The 12,365-nt window shown below is 41.0% G+C and overlaps 1 pseudogene; it reads right to left on the bottom strand.

Annotated features, from left to right (window-relative positions):
* Positions 1-222: 222 nt before the first annotated feature.
* LOC115176145 (putative acyl-coenzyme A thioesterase 6) lies at positions 223-7,834 on the bottom strand (annotated as a pseudogene).
* Between the last annotated feature and the right edge of the window lie 4,531 nt (positions 7,835-12,365).

The raw sequence follows: 12,365 nt of genomic DNA on the forward strand, positions 1-12,365 counted from the left end.
AGCCCGCCTGCCTGGCCATTCCGCCTGCCTGCTGCCCTGTACCGTTTTGGACTCTGACCTGGTTATGAACTCTTGCCTGTCCCCGACCTGTCTTTTGCCTTCCCATTGGACTATAATAAATATCAGAGCTCAAACAATCTGTCTCCCGTGTCTGCATCTGGGTCTCGCCTTGTATCGTTATATTTCTATGGATTTCATTGTAGTAGGCTTTTTTTTTTTTAAAAGGCTTCAGGCATGGATCATCATGGCATTTTGTAATGGAACTTGTGAGTTAAGCTTGTGTAAAGTAAGCTCATAATGAGTTAAGCTCTGCTACACAGCAAAACATTCAGCACCACATATTTATGTAGTTTTCATTTCAACATTTTATAACTTGGCTTTACTCAAGTTGCTATCATTCGCCAGATTTGTTCTATAGAAGTCCTGAATCCTCTTCCAAGGCTCGACCTCTGCTGCTGCGTGGGCCCTGGGCTTACCTCCCCACACAACAGGCTGTCCGGTAACACAATGGATACTGGACAGGAAAAAGGGCATGTAGGGTGTCTCCAAGTAGTGTCTTGCCCCAGGGTAAAATACTGACTTGTAGTTATCCTTCCCATGACGCTTGAGTTGTTTGTTCCATTGCCTGATCTGCAAAATAACAACTGTCCCAGTTTTGGTCATCCTCTGCAGCAACAAAGAGAAACCTTCCATTGGCTCTCTCAATTGGGATAAGTGTTGCGTGATTCTCCTCTGCCATGGGGTCATTCATGCCATATTTCACATTTAAGGCCCCGGACTTGGTAGCAAAGACTCTTTTGGTAACAAACATAAAGGGAAGTATGACTGTGCATTTGTAGTGAAGAAGAATCACGGCATTGGCATTGCAACCATTGACAGACCCATTCCATAGCAGCATACCGTAGAAGCAATGGAAAGTGCAAGATCCCCACTTTTGGACAGTGATAGCAAACCTAATCCAGAGCTGCAAACCTAAGAAGAAGAAACAACAAGTAAAGCACCAACTTTAAGACATTCTGGTAGTAGAGTGATTTGAAGTAATATTGAAGTAATTACTCATCAATTATATGACTGATAAACTAAGAAATTACAACTAGTTTCCACCTTATTACCATGTTGTTACCACTTTATTTTGTAACATAAAGTAATACCAAAAAGGTAATATGGAATTAAAATCAGAGGATTATTTACTGCTTACCTACGGCTGCTTTTTCAAGAATTTCAATCGCCTCCTCCGAATACTCCAGATGGATCTCGGTCACGTTTTTAGGAAGATCATTATAGCCATATAAAAACACTGTAAAGACCACAAACACTCTGTTGGTAAGAAGAGAATCTAGTTTCACACCACTTCCGCCCTTCTTTGGACACTGTGTTAACAACCCTCCAGACAAGCTTCAATGCCATACAACTCTCCTTCCGTGGCCTCCAACTGCTCTGAAATACAAGTAAAACTAAATGCATGCTCTTCAACCGATCGCTGCATGCACCTGCCTGCCCGTCCAGCATCACTACTCTGGACGGTTCTGACTCTCCTTCCAGACTCACATAAAACATCTCCAATCCAAAGTTAAATCTAGAATTGGCTTCTTATTTCACAACAAAGCATCCTTCACTCATGCTGCCAAACATACCCTCGTAAAACTGACCATCTTACCAATCCTCGACTTTGGCGATGTCATTTACAAAATAGCCTCCAACACCCTACTCAACAAATTGGATGCAGTCTATCACAGTGCCATCCGTTATGTCACCAAAGCCCCATATACTACCCACCACTGAGACCTGTATGATCTCGTTGGGTGGCCCTCGCTTCATACTCGTCGCCAAACCCACTGGCTCCAGGTCATCTACAAGACCCTGCTAGGTAAAGTCTCGCCTTATCTCTGGTCGCTGGTCACCATAGCTGCACCCACCCGTAGCACGCGCTCCAGCAGGTATATCTCACTTGTCACCCCCAAAGCCAATTCCTACTTTGGCCGCCTCTCCTTCCAATTCTCTGCTGCAAATGACTTGAACGAACTACAAAAATCTCTGAATCTGGAAACACATCTCCCTCACTAGCTTTAAGCACAAGCTGTCAGAGCAGCTCACAGATCACTGCGCCTGTACATAGCCCATCTATAAATAGCCCAAACAACTACCTCTTCTCCTACTGTATTTATTTATTTTGCTCCTTTGCACCCCAGTATTTCTACTTTGCACACTCATCTACTGTCAAATCTACCATTCCATTGTTTTAATTGCTATATTATATTTACTTCGCCACCATGGCCTATTTATTGCCTTTACCTCCCTTATCTCACCTCATTTGCTCACATTGTATATAGACTTATTTTTCTACTGTATTATTGACTGTATGTTTGTTTTACTCCATGTGTAACTCTGTATTGTTATATGTGTCGAACTGCTTTGCTTTATCTTGGCCAGGTCGCAGTTGTAAATGAGAATTTGTTCTCAACTTGCCTACCTGGTTAAATAAAGGTGAAATAAAAAAATTAAAAAAATAAAAATTGCCCTTTGTCCACTCCAGATGCACACCACACACCCTCTCTTGCGCCCTTCAAACTTCACCAGGGAGTGGACCTATGTTCAAATGATGGAGTAACAACACCGTAGCCAAGTGAATGTACAAGCTGCATTTTGAATGCCTTCAGGGACCAGCGCCTGCGATTTCTGGGAAAGGGCCTTTGCAGGATCCCCGCACTGGTCTACTGACGCTGCCCTCAGAGTACCATAAATAGGTAGCAATATGCCATGCAACCGCTTTGAGCAGTTACTATGTAGGTACATGCACTTTTCCTCCTTTAAAAGTTGCTTCATATTGCGGCACACCCTGCGTGCCCCTGCAGCATTCTGTGGCACGTCATTTAATTCTCAGCCATTTCTTCTGTTACTGCACATTATTGCTAGTTTGACCACCAGAGGGCATCTTTGAGAAGCATTTGATAGTATTCCGTATTAGCATTACCAAATAATTTAAAAACGTTTTTGTATTAACATAGAGTATATGGGATTGATTTTAAGAAATTTAGCTGATTAATATTTAATTAATATTATGGTGTTTCCATTCAGAGAAAAATTGTCAGTTTGTAAATTCAGACAGTTTTGCTCCAGCATAATATGACCATATTTCCCAGCTGCTTACCATCGTTTTGAAGTAATATTGGAACTCTGCGGTCTTCCCATTGTTTCTTATGGGGGAAATATTGGCATGTCTGTCTATTTCGCCAAATATCTCGCAATGTGTATATTTACATTTTTTTCAAGTCGGGTGTAACCGGTGTAAAATGGATAGCTAGTTAGCGGGTGCGCACTAATAGCGTTTCAATCAGTGACGTCACTCGCTCCGAGACCTTGAAGTAGTTGTCCCCCTTGCTCTGCAAAGCCTGCGGCTTTTGTGGAGCGATGGGTAACGATGCTTCAAGAGTGGCTGTTGTCTATGTGTGCAGAAGGTCCCTGGTTCGAGCCCAGGTAGGTGCGAGGGGAGGGACAGAAGCAAAACTGTTACACAGGCACCATTTTAATCAGTAGAATCTCCTCTTTGTAATTATGTAAGCCAGGGCAGCGAGCTCATTTGTCATTGATTGCTAGACCAGAAATAGTCATACGTTTTCATTACGCAGACATAAGCACAGGATGTTTACTTTCTACACAAGTTGTTTTTTTCCCAATTTCGTCCGACGAACAGATTGTAGTGGTAAAATAAAAAGGGGTACATTTTTTAATGGAATTCTAAGCATCACTCCAGTCAAAACAGGCTCTGCAAACGTTCGATTCCATTAATTTGCTATGGGCTCGTGCTAGTGTTCCAGTTTAGCCAACGTTCTTAAGCCATTTTTCAGCCTTAGGTGAATTTTGACTCGTTCTATTGTCCGGCCTATAGATAGCCAGAGCAAATTTACGAAAGCACCCGAATGTCCATTGAGAACGCACACCGACTATACCATTTAGCAAAGCTAAGAATGACGAAAATAATCAAGTCAATAACCGTTGGGTTGTTAGATAGCCTATATACTGGCAAGTTTGATGTATAACTACAAACGTTAGGTAGCTAGCTAACATACCGGTACGTACTGCTGTAATGATATGCTATGTGGTTCGTAATGACAGCATAGCTAACAAATTGTCAGCCAACATAACATGTAAGGTAACTTATTTGAAAAGTCATTACTTTATTACACTGAGTAGCAAGCTAACCCTTGGTCGTTTGGGCAAATCTGGTCTGTGATAGGAGGGGGGGTTACGGCCATATCTCAGTTATTGTTTTCATATCTATAAAAAATAAGCTGTTTTCTTTACTTTCAGAGAGCGGGCTGACCAAGAGGTCAAAAATGTAGATATTGTCAGATGTTCACTGTCTGAGGAACAGGCCGTGAACGCTTTATTTCTGGCAAAAGTGTCCATAACCAGAGGTAATTAACTGTCCTGTGTTATTTTTCTCCATCTCTGCCTGTCTTGTTGTACATGGAACCTGTCTCACATGCATTAATTACAAAATCCTTAAGATGTCAGCTGCTAATTTAAACATAAACACAGCCATTTTCACTGGACTATCTGTTTCTGCCAAGTCATTATTTCCCTGGTGAGACACATAGCCCTCTATATTTAAATGTTTCAGGTACACTCCGATAGGTGTCTGCGTCACTTACAGTATCTTCTATTGACGTTATCTTCTATTGTTTGTCCTCGTGTCTGTTTTTCAGCATAAAGTACTCTGTAGCCCCTTAGTGTGGACACCAGGTGAGACCACACACACACAAGAACAGTCTCTATTCTTCACTTCGTCCACCTTCTCCCTAAATTCTCGAGGTTACATCAGCTGTTTTGGTGAACCCCTCCCACATCTGAACTGGCTGACACAGAGGGCACAGCATGATCATAGGTGAGATGTCACTTGGTCGGGTCAACAGGAAGTATTATTAAAGAGATGCTTTGCATTGAAATACAGACAAAGATGTAGTTGTCCCGGAGTTAATGATCAAAGGTCAGTTTTGCATTTCACCTCCAGATTTAAGATGACTGACCGTGTCAGAATAAAAAAGCCAAGGCTTAATCCTGCTCTCTCGTCTGGAGGTATGTTTTGATGTGAGAGAGGAAGCCAGTCCCGTCATCGACACCTCTCCCGCTCTTAAGATAACCTTTGGGTCATCTGGGGGCCCAAGGCTGGTTAGGAGACACCGCAATTGTGATGAACTTAGAGAATATTAGGGTAGCACTGTAATTCATGAATCATATGCTGTCTGCCGCTGTTCTTACCTCTTTCCGTCTTCTACACCTCTTTCCCCAGCCTCGTCTTTCTTCCTCATTTTATAATGCACACCATATGTGCATTGAAGTACAGATTAAACTTGTATTTATAATATTAAAATTATCATAATTATAATGCATTTATGTATTCATAACACCTGAATAATGATCTTCTTTCAATAAAGCGTTTCATATTCTCCACTGGTTGAAATTAAGTATCTCATTGAAATGCTATCCTGTGTCCTCAGATTAATCCAGATGAAGGGAGTTAGATATGCATAGTTTTTTCCCTGTATATATGAATTACAAATCAATCATGTTTCTAGTCTATTGCATAGTTACAATGTGTATTCATTGAAGTCCCAGGAGCAGTAAACCCTGTTGAAGCGTATAATTGTAATACATAGAGTTGAAGTTGGAAGTTTACATCCACCTTAGCCAAATACATTTAAACTCAGTTTTTCACAATTCCTGACATTTAATCCTAGTAACAATCCCCTGTTTTAGGTCAGTTAGGATCACCACTTTATTTTAAGAATGTGAAATGTCAGAATAATAGTAGAGGATGATTTATTTCAGCTTTTATTTCTTTCATTACATTCCCAGTGGGTCAGAAGTTTACATACACTCAATTAGTATTTGGTAGCATTGCCTTTAAAATGTTTAACTTGGATCAAAAGTTTTGGATAGCCTTCCACAAGCTTCCCACAATAAATTGGGTGAATTTTGGCCCATTCCTCCTGACAGAGCTGGTGTAACTGAGTCAGGTTTGTAGGCCTCCTTGCTCGCACACGCTTTCCCAGTTCTGCCCACAAAATTTCTATAGGATTAAGGTCAGGGCTTTGTGATGGCCACTCCAATACCTTGACTTTGTTGTCCTTAAGCCATTTTGCCACAACTTTGGAACTATGCTTGGGGTCATTGTCCATTTGGAAGACCCATTTGTGGCCAAGCTTAACTTCCTGACTGATGTCTTGAGATGTTGCTTCGATATATCCACATAATTTTCCTTTCCTCATGATGCCATCTATTTTGTGAAGTGTGCCAGTCCCTCCTGCAGCAAAACACCCCCACAACATGATGCTGCCACCCCCGTGCTTCATGGTTGGGATGGTGTCTTCAGCTTGCAAACATCCTCCTTTTTCCTCCAAACATAACGATCGTCATTATGGCCAAAGAGTTCTATTTTTGTTTCATCAGACCAGAGGACATTTCTCCAAAAAGTACGATCTTTTGTCCCCATGTGCAGTTGCAAACCGTAGTCTGGCTTTTTTATGGTGGTTTTGGAGCAGTGGCTTCTTCCTTGCTGTCGATATAGGACTCGTTTTACTGTGGATATAGATACTTCTGTACCTGTTTCCTCCAGCATCTTCACAAGGTCCTCTGCTGTTGTTCTGGGATTGAGTTGCACTTTTCGCACCAAAGTACGTTCATCTCTAGGAGACAGAACACGTCTCCTTCCTGAGCGATATGACGGCTGCGTGGTCCCATGGTGTTTATACTTGCGTACTATTGTTTGTACAGATGAACGTGGTACCTTCAGACGTTTGTAAATTGCTCCCAAGGATGAACCAGACTTGTGGAGGTCCACAATTTTTTTCTGAGGTCTTGGCTGATTTCTTTTGATTTTCCCATGAGGTCAAGCAGAGGCACTGAGTTTGAAGGTAGGCCTTGAAATACATCCACAGGTACACCTCCAATTGACTCAAATTATTTAAATTAGCCTGTCAGAAGCTTCTAAAACCATTACATAATTTTCTGGAATTCTCCAAGCTATTTAAAGGCACAGTCAACTTAGTGTATGTAAACTTCTGACCCACTGGAATTGTGATACAGTGAATTATAAATGAAATAATCTGTAAACAATTGTTGGAAAAATTACTTGTGTCATGCACAAAGTAATGTCCTAACCGACTTGCCAAAACTAGTTTGTTAAAAATAAATTTGTGGAGTGGTTGAAAAACGAGTTTTAATGACTCCAACCTAAGTGTATGTAAACTTCCGACTTCAACTGTAGATTAGTTTACTCATCATTTCACAATAGTAACATATAATTGTAGGAGTTTAAGAAAATCCCTTCAAGTAAATAATAACATTTCTGTAATGTCTTTTACTGATAATTTACCTTGAAAAGAGATAACAGAAAATAGAAGAAAAAAAAGGTGTGCTTTGCATCCTACAAATGGAGTAATGGCATCCCAGCAAAGCCCTCTTTGCACAGGAGCAGAACAAACTTCTGGAGCACATTTGTGGCTCGAGTGAAAAGAAGTTCATCCTTCAATCCAGAGAGATGGAAAATATCAAGCAGTGATGATGGTAGGGAATATGTGAAAAGGTCTTTCTTGTCCCTAAATGTTTTGTACACAATCAAAATATCTCAATGTTCCTCTACCAGAAGGTTTTGCACTAGGACAACCTCGTTGTTCCTCAACTGGACATAGTTATTCCCAGCGGACATCTGCATGGAGAAGTGAGTGAACTGCATTTTTTTATACTGCTCCTTCACTGTTAGACCATTTGGGACTGGGCCATTGTCATGCTGCTTTCGTAGTGTTTTCTCTGCATCTGACTGTGTTGCTCTCATGGCCTCTCTTTCTGACAGCCTCCGTATAACCTGCTCTAAAGGCTTGTTTGGTTTTCTTATCATTCTTTTTAACTGGCCAAGAAAATTCTCAAAGGGGAAGCAAGAGATATTGTCAAGAACACCAAATGCTTGTGCTTCATGACTGAGATGGGTTAGGCAATACATGTTATATGTTATGTTTTCCTTCCCATACAGGCAGCTGCAGTGGTCCACAAACAAAACCAGGTTTCAAGCATAGTCTGCGTGGTCTGCACACAAGGACACACTTAGGAAGATGGTCGTGGCAACTGCAAGCAACATTAAGTTTTCATACATCACCCTTGGAATATTCCCTTTTAAACAGTGTACAAGAGAAATGTACAGAACTCAGTTGCCTTCCAACGGTCAGACTCATTCAGTGATCTGGGTTTTCTGTTGATTTCTGATGGAATGTGAGGTCTTAGGTCAGTCAGCTGTGAAGATACATTTCTGACAACAGATGGACCTAAACGTGTTTTCAGTGGGCCTTTCTGCCATAGAGTTATCAGTTTCCATGTAACTCCCAAACATACCAGGGGCATGTAGTCAAGAGGAAACGGTGTCACCAAACCAATTGACAATGATCCTAAAGGTGTTGTCCCGCTGTAATGAGAGTCATCAGTCAAATCATCAAAAGTGTCGTGGTTGGACCTCAGAGGGGCTGTTGTTTCTGGGAAGGTCATACGATTCAGGTAGTAGACTCCCTTTTGACTGCAATTGTCACAGCCATAGTAGCCATTGTGACCTTTTGCATTTCTGACAAAGGCCCTTGCCTTTGGACTTTAAGATTTCTGACTCCAAAAAAAACAACTTCAGTTTCTAGCTGCTGCATTTCCTCAACAAAGTCATGCAAGAAATCAAGACTGGTTGGTTTCTTCTCCCCAAAGAACATCCCAATGACAAATGGTGACTTGTTTGTCTGGACCACGACTTTGTACATTTCTACTAGACCTAAGATGAGCTCAAATGCTCAATTCTGGCCTTTGTATAGAGGAAGGCCATCAATATTGATTTGGAGGGGCACTGACTCAGACAACCTTGTATGAACAGATGTTGTAAGGTGGGACAGCACACCATGTTTAATACCACATGGAAATAAGTCCCCCCCAGAGACTTCTTTAGTTGCCACCACTGATTTTGTTTTCAACAAAGTCCGTGAATCTATTGGTAGGCCTAATTCGGGTATTTTCGTGGATAGAATCTTGAGTAGTTCAGTTAATGACGAATGTGGAATTTGTTTCCTAAGAGCCCAATCTGAAAGTTACTTTCTGAAATCATCCTCCTCATCTGTACTTTCATCAATGCTCTCCTCTGTGCTCAGTGAAGCTCTGGTTAACCCCACCCTCACTACTACTTAGTGGGCAAACATCAGCTGGCTCAACTCTACTATTTGACTCCTGCGTTGGAAGAGCCACTTGCACGAAATTGCTTATGCTATAACAATCATGCCTCTCTTCTCTTTCCACAGATCCTGACTTTAGTTTTTGCAAATCTTGTGCAACTCCCTCTGAATTTTTCTACGTTTACTCCAGTAACTGGACAATTTACCTGGAAACTTTTGGTATGTAGACTGGATATCTGCAAAGAAAATCAAATGACACAATCAACACCGGAATGTTCAACATCACTTTTAGTCAACAACAAAACAATGCAAGATTGGTCACTGGATATCTAAGAAGGGCAACAACAGGAAAATTAAATGTAAATTAATGTAGTTTAAACCAATCTCCATGGTATGTTTCTTTGTGTATGTGTCTAAGGATGGTGGACAATTTTTATTCTGTGCATGCAGATAATACTACACTGAATGATGTCCAAAAAAATGACATTATAATTGCTTTCGTCAGTACATTCACTTTATTGTTGTATAAACTTGTCAATTGTAAACAAATGAAAATGAATCAGCTGATTTCGTAGACACAATAGTAGCACATCAATTAGTCAAATACTGTGTGTAGGTTAGACCTGATGTCACTTGTTTAGTGCATTTTCTCAGAATATGATGTTCCCTCAGCTTTGTGGAGCAAAAAAATAAAACATCTTTGACATAAGCTGGCTGATCGCAGACCTGCACCCTAATTTTCAAAAGGTTATGAATCACCATTAAAAGCTGTCCTGTACCTACTGTGTGGTACCACATATCCCTATATGAATGGCATGATTGGTACAACCTTTTGGACCATTTAATGGGGTGTTTGGATCGGGTGTAGGGTTAGTGTTAGATTGAATTTGTGGATTCTTGACCTTGTTCCTCAGGCTCAAGGCTCAGGTATAAGAACTAGGATTAATTATTTTAGAGATAGATATCTTGCAGTGAGGGAGGGCAGGAGAGAAATCAGGAAAAAAAATGCAGATTTGTCATCGATAGCTGTTGCTTTGTTGTCCAAGCAGGTTCTAACCATAAGTACAAATCACAAACTGAATTGGTATGTAGTTTCAAATCAACACTTCCTATTGTGTATACTATTACCTGTCATCTTTACATTTCTTAGAATATCATGATGGGTGGAAAAAGGGGGAAATTCATACGTAAAACAATAATTGTGATGAAAGTCTACGGATCTATAATTGTGTATAATAATAATTGTGGCATTTCTTTCTTCAACAGGACTTCTCTCTGCTGTTTGGTTCCTGAAAGATGTTGACGACATCACTCACCCTCAAGCTCCGCTAGCACATGCGCCCCACAACATTAGACATGAAACCCTCCTGTCCATCTTCAATACCTTAAGCAACACACACACAATGATATCCCCATAGACACGTAGGGTAGTTTGTGCCCATATTCAGTTTAAATGCGTTCCCTGGTTGGCATGAATCTTCAGTTAGAACATTTTACTGACTCACCATCTCTGATCAAGTTATTCCACCAACGATTGAGAGAAGTGTATCAATTTTTTTTACTTGTTTTGAACATTATAAAATGTCTTAATGGAAACTGAAAACTAAAGAAGACTTTACGAAAATATTGCCTGGGGGCCTCTTAAGCTAGAGCCTGCACTGTTTGTAAGTCTAACATTATGTAAATACATTACATTGCAGTTTTGTGCTAAAGGTTGTTAGACAAGACCATGTTAAAGGTAGTATTGTTAACCTATACCTAATACCATATCTTCATTTGTGTATTGCTGTAAAATAAAGATGTATTTCCTGTCATTTTTGTTCTATATTCACTAAAATTCTCCTTCACAATGCCCAAGATTAGTGAATAGGTTACTTAAAAGTGAAAGTATGCAAGATATCTACTTGTAAGCACACACATAAAAGTAGTGGAACTTGCTATTGCATAGAAATTACATTATGCGATTACAAAATGTGGAACATTATACAATGGGCATTTTCCAGACAAAGCTGAATGCTACAGTTCTATTCAGAATAGAGCATTTGAGCTCTTGTATAGAGGAAGGCCATCAATATTCTTTTGAAGGGACACTGACTCAGAGAACCTTGTATGAACAGATGTTGTAAGGTGGGATGATTGTGGACTAGAGGAAAAAGAGGACCAGGCACGACCCTTTCTCATCGACGGGGCTGCAGTGTAGCAGGTTGAGAGCTTCAAGTGCCTTGGTGTCCACATCACCAACAAACTAACATGGTCCAAGCACACAAAGACAGTCGTGAAGAGGGCACGACAAAACCTATTCCCCCTCAGGAGACTGAAAAGATTTGGCATGGGTCCTCAGATCCTCAAACGGTTCTACAGCTGCACCATCGAGATCATCCTGACTGGTTGCATCACTACCTGGTATGGCAACTGCTCGGCCTCCGACCGCAAGGCACTACAGAGGGTAGTACAAACAGCCCAGTACATCACTGGGGCCAAGCTTCCTGCCATCCAGGACCTCTATACCAGGCGGTGTCAGAGGAAAGCCCTAAAAATTGTCAAAGACTCCAGCCACCCTAGTTAGAGACTGTTCTCTCTGCTACCACACGGCAAGCGGTACCGGAGCATCATGTCTAGGTCCAAGAGGCTTCTAAACAGCTTCTACCCCCAAGCCATAAGACTCCTGAACATCTAGTCAAATGGCTACCCAGACTATTTGCATTGCCCCCCTCTCCCCCTCTTTACACCACTGCTACTCTCTGTTGTCATCTATGCATAGTATAATAACTCCACCTAAGTGTACATACTACCTCAACTAACCGGTGTCCCCGCACATTGACTCTGTATCGGTACCCCCCTGTATATAGTCTCGCTATTGTTATTTTACTGCTGCTCTTTAATTACTTGTTACTTTTATCTCTTATTCTTAGCTGTATTTTTTTGAAACTGTATTGTTGGTTAAGGGCTCTTAAGTAAGCATTTCACTGTAAGGTCTACACCTGTTGTATTCGGCGCATGTGACTAATAACATTTTATTTGAATTTGTCAAATCCGTGTGGTTTTTATTAAAAAAAAAATATTGTTTTCAACCATAGTAGCAGTACTTATTCACTTTATGAGAAGGTGTTACAGCAGGCCGCGCGCACGGGTCCACATATCAACATGCCGAAGTTCCTCCACTGAAGGTCA

This window comes from Salmo trutta, chromosome 36 (assembly GCF_901001165.1).
Source record: "Salmo trutta chromosome 36, fSalTru1.1, whole genome shotgun sequence".
In the NCBI taxonomy this organism is placed as follows: domain Eukaryota; kingdom Metazoa; phylum Chordata; class Actinopteri; order Salmoniformes; family Salmonidae; genus Salmo; species Salmo trutta.